The 8,542-nt window shown below is 35.2% G+C and overlaps 1 long non-coding RNA gene across 1 annotated transcript; it reads left to right on the plus strand.

The window, feature by feature from the left end:
* The first annotated feature begins 3,477 nt into the window (after window positions 1–3,477).
* Window positions 3,478–6,879, plus strand: LOC113321565. The gene is made up of 4 exons (XR_003346762.1): window positions 3,478–3,913; window positions 5,133–5,177; window positions 6,168–6,331; window positions 6,620–6,879. It is a non-coding gene; the product is annotated as an uncharacterized LOC113321565 (long non-coding RNA).
* The last annotated feature ends 1,663 nt before the right edge of the window (window positions 6,880–8,542 follow it).

Below are 8,542 nucleotides of genomic sequence, written 5' to 3' on the forward strand. Positions count from 1 at the left end.
ACCACTGAAGATAAAGAGCGAAATCGAATAAAATGCTCCCTTGCAATCAAAACACAAAACCCACCCTTAATTGAGCTTCAATTTCACACAGTTTTGATCAATTCGGAAAATCTTAACCCTGAAATTCACTGAAACACCTCTGTTGGAACCCTAACTACTATCGATGAAATAATTCTCCAGAAAAACCTACTGCATCTAAACAGAAAACCCCCAATTGAGGTGCTCTAAAATCACAGAAAACCTCAATTAAGAGACTACAACACTCTTAAATTCGAATTCACAAGAACCCTAAATTCGAATCTAAAAAAACCACTCAAAGAGAAGAACCGTTGATGTTTGAAGGGGAAGAAAGAAAAAAAACTCATTAAATCACACTCTACAAACGAGAAATTCGATTCTTTAAAAACGCTAATTGAATCTACGAAGAAGTACAATCGAATCTTCAAAGTGTTGGATTCAACGAGAAAGAAAAACGAGAGGGGAAAAAAACGAGAGAAAGAGAAAAATCAAGTCGACATTTACAAAGAACGTGCTGGGAGCCGAGCCAAATTAAATGAAATGGTATCGTAAAATAGTTTGAAAATAAAATATAAGAAATAAAAAATTGATTGCACATATATTTAAGGGTAATTTTTGTCATTTACAAAAAGAAAATGGGACAAAAAGGATAAATCAAGCATTAAATTTTGATGGGACCAAAGCTTATGCTTTTGTAGCTTTTAAAAGCTCATCCTCTCCAGCTTTTAAAAATTGAGAAATCTGGGAAGTGCTTCGGATAAAAAGCACTTTGATTTTTTTTAACCAAACACCAATTTCAAAAATTATTGACATATATAGGTTTTGAAAGTGCTTTTGGAAAAATAAAAGCATTACCAAACCCAGCCTAAATAAAGACAAAAACGGGTTATAAATAGTAAATCCAAAAGCTCCTTAACCAAATATTTTTTGTAATTGAAAATTTACCATTTCTGTATTAGTATTAATAATAATAATTAGTTGTTAATGATCTTAATTAGTGATTAATGTTAATAATTAGTGATTAAGATAATTAAATTATAAAAATTTGTGTTGATGATAAAATTTGGGGAGGAAAAAAAGTTAGTTTTTTTTTGGAGAAGGAGAAGGGGAAGTGAGAAAAAAACTTGTATTTTGATTCACGTAATCTCAATGGATGAGGAGGGACAATCTTTATCTAAAAAACCTAGGAAAATACACATCAACTACAACAATTATCCGGAGATGGTTGATTTTCTTAATTACGGGAATGATCTTACCCAAACTCAAACTCATAATGATGATTTTTATGAGCCAAATCTAGAAGATGAATACATCGATGAGGAACGCAATGCTAACAACACACAAATATACTTCTAGATTATGTTTCATTTCACTTTTCTAGCTTGAAATCATCAAAAAAATGGTTTTTTTTCACGCAAGATCCGCGAACCAGAAATAGGTTCGGCTTGATATTATCAGCCGAACCTAACTGGTATGCTACAGAAGATGAACAGTTCGGCTTAATCGAAATACAATAATTACTAGCGGAACTTATATTTTGTAATTTTCGACCTACTTACTAGTTCAACGTTCGGCTAATAAGAAATTTTCATAGCCTAACCTTTTCCTTAGAGTTTTGAAAAAAACTAAAGTTAGAGGTTCGGTTTTTAATCTAAATTATTGTATCACCCGAACCATATATTTTTCCAAGTTCGGCTCATATTCAAACAATCGTATTAGCCGAACATGTTATTGATTTTAAAGAATACACTCAAGTTCATACACATCTAGGGGGTTCAACTTTATATTATGTATGTTTACTATCGTGCAGCCTTTCTTAGGATTAATCAACCAAAAGAAGTGGAAATAATTATAAAAGTGTAAAGAAAGTGAAGTTTACTAATGGAGAAGACTAAGTTCCAATTCAACTCGTTAAAATTAAGGAGATTTTATCTTCATCTTCAAGAGAATTAAAATACGAAGACAACGGAAAAAGAATGAGGTCATTATGACGTCGGACGAAGAAGTTATGACCAAATCAAAATCGAAAGACTTGTGCCTACAGAGAGAAGTTCGGCTGATAACTCATCACCAAGAGTCAGTCGAACCTGGAGCCTACAAATCAAGATTTTCGAAGTGTTTACAGAGTCATGTTCGGCTTGAAAGTGATCTAATCGAGTTAGCCGCACCTGGCAACCACCTGGGGTTAATTTCACTTCTTAGGTTCGGCAGTAATGGTTGGCAAGGTATTAGCCGAACCTGAAACTGTATTAACCACATGGGAAGTTCGGTTATCGTTTAGAAATGAATTACCAGTCGAACTGCTCATAATCACTTTCAGAACGAAGAACAATGAACAGTTCGGCTGATAATTCGTCTCGCAAATTAGCCGAACTTCATTTTTTAGCCACAAAAAGATCTTGTTTATTCAAAATCAATCATATTCTATCAATGGAAAACAATAAAATAAGAGAGGGTTTATAGAAAATACATTATAATCCTCATTTTAGGAGTTGGTTCTTCATTCCGTTGAATTTTTGCTTTCATTCCTTCAACTTCTAATTGTTCTTCAATTGGATATTGGCGGATTAAAAGAAGATTTATAATGATTATATATTACAGGGTTATTTTTGTTGTTGTGTCTAATCGATTTTCACGAATCGACGATCAAATTCTAAAGATCAATCTTTTGTCGACATTTCACAAGGGGGAATCGGGTAGAGAAGATGTTTAAATTTAAAACTGTTTAGATTTTTGGTTTTTAAATTAAAAATAAGGGAAATTTAGTATTATAAACCGTTTAAGGGTATATAGGTCATTACATACCTATTAGACACCCCTTGTAAACACACCCTAGTTAGGCTAAGTCCTATGGTCTTCTAATCTAGCAGCTAGATTAGCAGTCCACATCAGTTAGGGAAACCTCCTAAGGCTAGATTAGCAGTCCACGTCAGCTGGGACCACTGCCCAGCGTTGTTTTGTTCAGCGCTTTAAATTTCAAACTGCCCTGCGTTGTTTGATTCAACGCTTTAAATGTCAGACGTCAGATCAAGTTTTGTGATTTTTGTGATCCATGTGATTTTTTTTTGAGCGTTGAACGGTTCAACGCTAAGATCACTTTTTGAACGCTGAACCATTAAGCGCTTCAATCTCGCTGTTAGTTGAGCTGCGAGTACATACTAGGAGAGAGAACTAGTATTAACTTTTAGGCCACACTTTTTTTTGAATTGCAACACTTAACTGCCAATCTAGCCCATATGACTTAGCCTTAAGAAAATAAATTCGTATGCCTTAAAATTTGGATGTATGCCCTAAAATATGGAGAACTTACATGTGCCGGGCTAAGCCGGAGGCCCAGAACTCAAAATCCAGATCGGGACAATACTTACGCAAATACTGTTTAGAGTTATTTCATACAGTATTTATCTAGCATCCTACCAACTTTTTGAGTGAAAAAACAAACATGCCTTGAAGAAAAAACCCCACCCACTGATTCAGAAGCCTGAACTCAAATTTCTCAGGTTCTCAACCTTGGGTTTTGGTAGAAAAATCCTAAATTTGGGTTTTGGTTGAGATTTAAAGTAAAACCCTACCCACTGATTTCGAAGTCAGATTTCTCTCCCAGAACTCAAATATCTCGACCTAATCAAGAGTTAGAAAAGCAAATCAAACCCCAAACTCTAGTTTTTAGTCGTAGGAATTTCTATCACGTCTCTGATTTTTCAAAAAGAAGAATTCTGCAGAATGGAAAGATGAGGAGGAGATGATGGCACTGTTCCTGATAATGAAGTACAAATCCACTTGCTAAATTTCTCTGCTTCTTGCAAAGGATGCTTCACTTCTGCTTGCACTGGCAGCACTGCAATTGAGATGTCATGGAGTTCTCCCTGATGACGATCCTATCAAACCAGACCTTGTAAGTTCGTTTCCTGCCTCGTTCGCTCTGTTGAATAAATGTTTCCCTTTTTCCTGATGTTGAATAATTACAAAGTGGGTAAGTTAAATTACTTGGGGGTTCGTAAAATAGCTCTATTGAATAAATTACCTCTAGCACCGGCATTGTACCTGTGAAAGTATGGTATTTTAAGACTTGTGGGAGATTTGGGTCTACATAACAGAAAAATAGGCTTAGTCTAGTTCTTTTGTCATTCCGTGGTGAACTTATTGCTAATTAGGTTCCAATAGGGCTATAAGATGCAAGGGATAGACTAGTGGATAGGTTTTCAAAACGTTGTAATATCCTCCCTCTGCTCTTTTTAATAGGCTGGTTTTGTTTTTAGATAAAATTAAGGAAATTAAGTGAACTAATCATTGAAAGTGGTCCTGATGACACTTGTCAATAAAAGGTGAAGTGCAATGGTCTCCGTGACACTTGTCATCAAAAGAAATGAAGAGAAATGGTCCACATGACACTTGTCATCAAAAGAAGTTAAGAGAAAGTGGTCCCACAAAAACTAAAGTAATATTTGACTTTCCCAATTAGGAAACCAGCCTATTTTTTTTGAAACATTTATTTATAGAAACCAGACTATTAAAAAAGAACGGAGAGAGTACAAACTTAGTCTTTAAACTCTGGTTTAGTGAGATGTGAGAGCAACCTGTTTCAGGTAATGTTCAAGAAAGTAGAATTTCTTGCAGAAGCAAGCTTTTATGAGCTGCACCACGACAATCCAACTACTGGTTCTGTACAATATGGTGAGGCTCAAGCTTTTGAGGAAACAAATAAAAAGTGTTAAGCACTTCTAGTAAAGAATAGATACATGAACACAGTAACCCTGCGGTGGTAAATGTTTATTAGTTAGGTGTATTGAGATATGCTGTATCGTCTTGGAAAATATGGGCCAGTCATAGTGATTGGTGCGGTTGGACGGAGAGTGATTATGTTGTAATGGTTTAGAGACAATCCATACAAGGTAGATTTTCATTCTCACTGTTAACTTCACCACCAATTTAGGACTAAAATATTACCTCACATACTCCTACATTTTCATTTCATAGAGGAGGATAATCAAAACTTACCTTCAGGAAAAAGAACCTAACTCCTTCCATAAACCTTAACTTTTTGGGTATACATTTCGAATCAGAGATTTATCTGTTTCTCTTGATTTAATTTGGCTTCTCTCTGGTAAAAACAGTGGAGTGGATTGGATCGGTGTCAGTGGATAATGGAGTCAATCAAGGTAAGTTCTGCTATAATTTCATGATATTGGTAATCCAAGAGTATATTATTTTGTTGACTGAATTTGAAATCCTAGGCATCAAATTGTTGAATTTATATTTAAACTACTAATACGAAATTTTTTCATTTTTCAGCTTCGAGATAAACCCTAGTTATAAATACAAGTTAAAATTTTGGTTTTCTCTAGTAGCTTTCAGATTCATAATAAATTTTGGGGAACAGTTAACAAACATGTATGTTTGGATATTGAATACAATGATACTAGCAACTGTTAAGGCCGAAAACAAGAAATTTCTTTATAGTTTTCCTATCTTTGCTTCTATGCAGTGGTCTCTTTATTATGCATTATCCTGGCTATGAATTTTTAATGGACATCTGTTTTGACCTCTTAGCGCAGGAGATAGTAGTAACAGCTTGTTATACTGCATGTTGATAGCACTTCTTTGAAATGTTTTTAGATCTGTTCAGTTTATTAAAAACATGTGCAGGATAGAACTGAACTTCACCGGGTATCACTTAATAATGCCTGATGAGTTGACAGGAGGTGGTCAGGTTGACCTCTAACTTTATTGGTAGTAAATAAGTTCTGTATCCTGTATAAATCGGGCATTTATTCTAGTGGTATGATTCTCGCTTTGGGTGCGAGAAGTCCCGTGTTCGATTCTTTGAATGCCCCACATCTCTTTTCAATCTTCAAAGACTGAGATTCAGATCTAACCCCAAATTGTTTTGGTGATGGTCTAGCATTTTAGAGTTATTACGACAACTTGCTAAGATCCCACAAGTTAACTGAATTTTGGAATTCCCCCATCTCTTTTCAATCTTCAAAGACTTAGATTCAGATCTAACCCCAAATTGTTTTGGTGATGGTCTAGCATTTTAGAGTCATTACGACAACTTGCTAAGATCGCACCAGTCTACTGAATGTTGCATTTTGACCATGTATGTGCTACACCTATTGGTCATCTATGGTTTGGTGATTGTCTTGCAGGGTAGAGTTAAATGACGACTTGCTAAGATCCCACAAGGCACCTGAATTTTGCATTTTATCTGTGGATGTGCTACATTCTAGTTGTCATCTATTCCACAGTAGTGTCAACTTGCCAAGATCTCCTAAGTTACATACTCCAGTTTCAGCACTTCTATTTGGCATAGGTACACCTTTTGTTTAATTGAATGCAGTCTAGATTGGTTTATATTATCTAGGCCTGCTGTATCAGACTATTGCTTGATTAATTGAATCTGGATGCTTAACGTTTTCATTCTCCACAGTGAAGGAATTTATCCCAACATGGTCATCTATGTTTGGTAGATACTATACTTAACAAGAGGCAGGAAAACAAATTAAACCCCAAACAATAGTTTTTAGTCGCAGATATTTCTTCTAAGCTCATCACTTCTACATGTTCTCATGTTTCTCTTTGGAAAAAAAAAACTCTACAGAATGGAAGGAGGAGGAGATAATGGCAACATTCCTGCTGCTTCAGTTCTGCTTGCACTGCAATTGGGATGTCATGGTGTTCACCCTGCTGACCTTGTAAGTTAATTTCAAACCTCGGCGCTCTGTTGAGTAAATGTTTGTCTGTTACCTGGTGACATCACAATAATAATCAGTATATTGGAGGAATAGTTACCCGATTTAGTAACTGGTTCGTTGTTGTTAGAGAAATTGTTAAGTGGGTAAGTTAAATTACTTACGTATCTGTGCCCAAATATGCCTTTTAAAGGTTTGGGATATAACTCAGGGTGTAGAGGGGTTTAATCAGTTCCTCGTGTCTTCTTTGAGACGATACCTGTGAACCTCTACCACCTGACTTGGCATTGACTCAGTGGAAATGTATTATGTTAATACTTGTGAGAGATTGCAAGTCTACATCACAGAAAGATAGGTTTTGGTCCAGTGCTTTGTATTTCGGTGGTGAACTGAAAGCAAATTGGATTTTCAATTGGTCTTTAAGGTGCAAAACACTGTGGGTTTTCTCTCAATTGTTCAGATCCAGTAGTGGATAGTTTGTCATAAGATTGTAATCTGCGAACCGAGTGTTTAAACTCTGGTTTGGTGAGATTTGACAGCACGAGAGAACATGTACTGGATTGCAGAGTTTCTTTGGATATATTAGCTTATACTTTCGAGGAAAATATGAAAAGTTTTAAGCAGTTCTAGTAAAAATTAGTCACCTGAACACAATAATCCTGCAGTGGTAAATGTAAATTAGTTCTGATGCCTGCTTTGGTTAGGAGATTTGAGATGGAGTGTTTAAGAGGGTGAATGGTGTATTGTTATGTTTGTATCTGCTGATATATGGAACCTGGAAAGCAATCCTGGAATCCATATTGGTATTGAAAATATGGCCCAGTCATAATGTTGAGAGACAATCATACGGGTGGACGGGGAGTGATTATGTTGTAATGATTGGGAGACAATCCATATAAGGTGGATTTTCATACTCGCTCTTAACATCACTACCGATGTAGAACTAAAATATTACTACCGATGAACCTAATTCTTTCCATAAACCCTAACTTCTTAAATATGCAATTCAAATCAGAGATTTTGTCTTCTCTCTGGTAATCAGTGAGTGGATTGGATTGGTATCAGTAGGTAATGTAGTCAATCAAGGTATGTTCTGCAGTGATTTCATGATACTGGTAATACAGATCGTTTTGTTAATTGAATTTGTGTTTGAAATTCTAGATATCAAATTCATGAATTTAGAGTAGATTGCTAATAATGAAAATGTTTCATTTTTCAGTTTCGAGATAAACCTTTTATTGATTAGAAATGCAAGTTGAAATTTGGGTTTTCTTTAGTATTTTTCATATTTATATGAAATTTTGGTGGAACAGCTAGGAAACATGTATGTTTGAATATTGCATACTTGCAGCTGGTATGGCCGAAAACGAGAAATTTCTTTGTAGTTTTCCTGTATTTGGGTTAAATTTTTTGTTTTTCTTTAGTTAGGAAACATGTATGTTTGACATACTTGCAGCTGGTATGGCCGCAAACGAGAAATTTCGTTATAGTTTTCCTGTATTTGACTTCAGTGCACTGATCTGTTTTACTTTGGATAAAATTTTAGACTAGCGTAACATGTAAGTTTACTTATGGCTTTGATCTTTTAAATGAGCTCTTAGGGCAGAAGATAGTAGCAACTCGTTATAATACTGCGTGTTGATAACGCCTTTTTAAAAAGCCTTTAAACCTGTTATTAAATTTATCGCACAATTGTGCAGGGATTGATATCGAATTCATCGGGCATACTTACTTTACTGACTTGATAATGCCTGATGAGTTGACAGTCTTTGCTCAGGTTGACCTTTAACTTTATTTAATAAATATAATAATTTTTATTTTCTATATCAATC

This window comes from Papaver somniferum, chromosome 11 (genome assembly GCF_003573695.1).
Source record: "Papaver somniferum cultivar HN1 chromosome 11, ASM357369v1, whole genome shotgun sequence".
In the NCBI taxonomy this organism is placed as follows: Eukaryota; Viridiplantae; Streptophyta; class Magnoliopsida; order Ranunculales; family Papaveraceae; genus Papaver; species Papaver somniferum.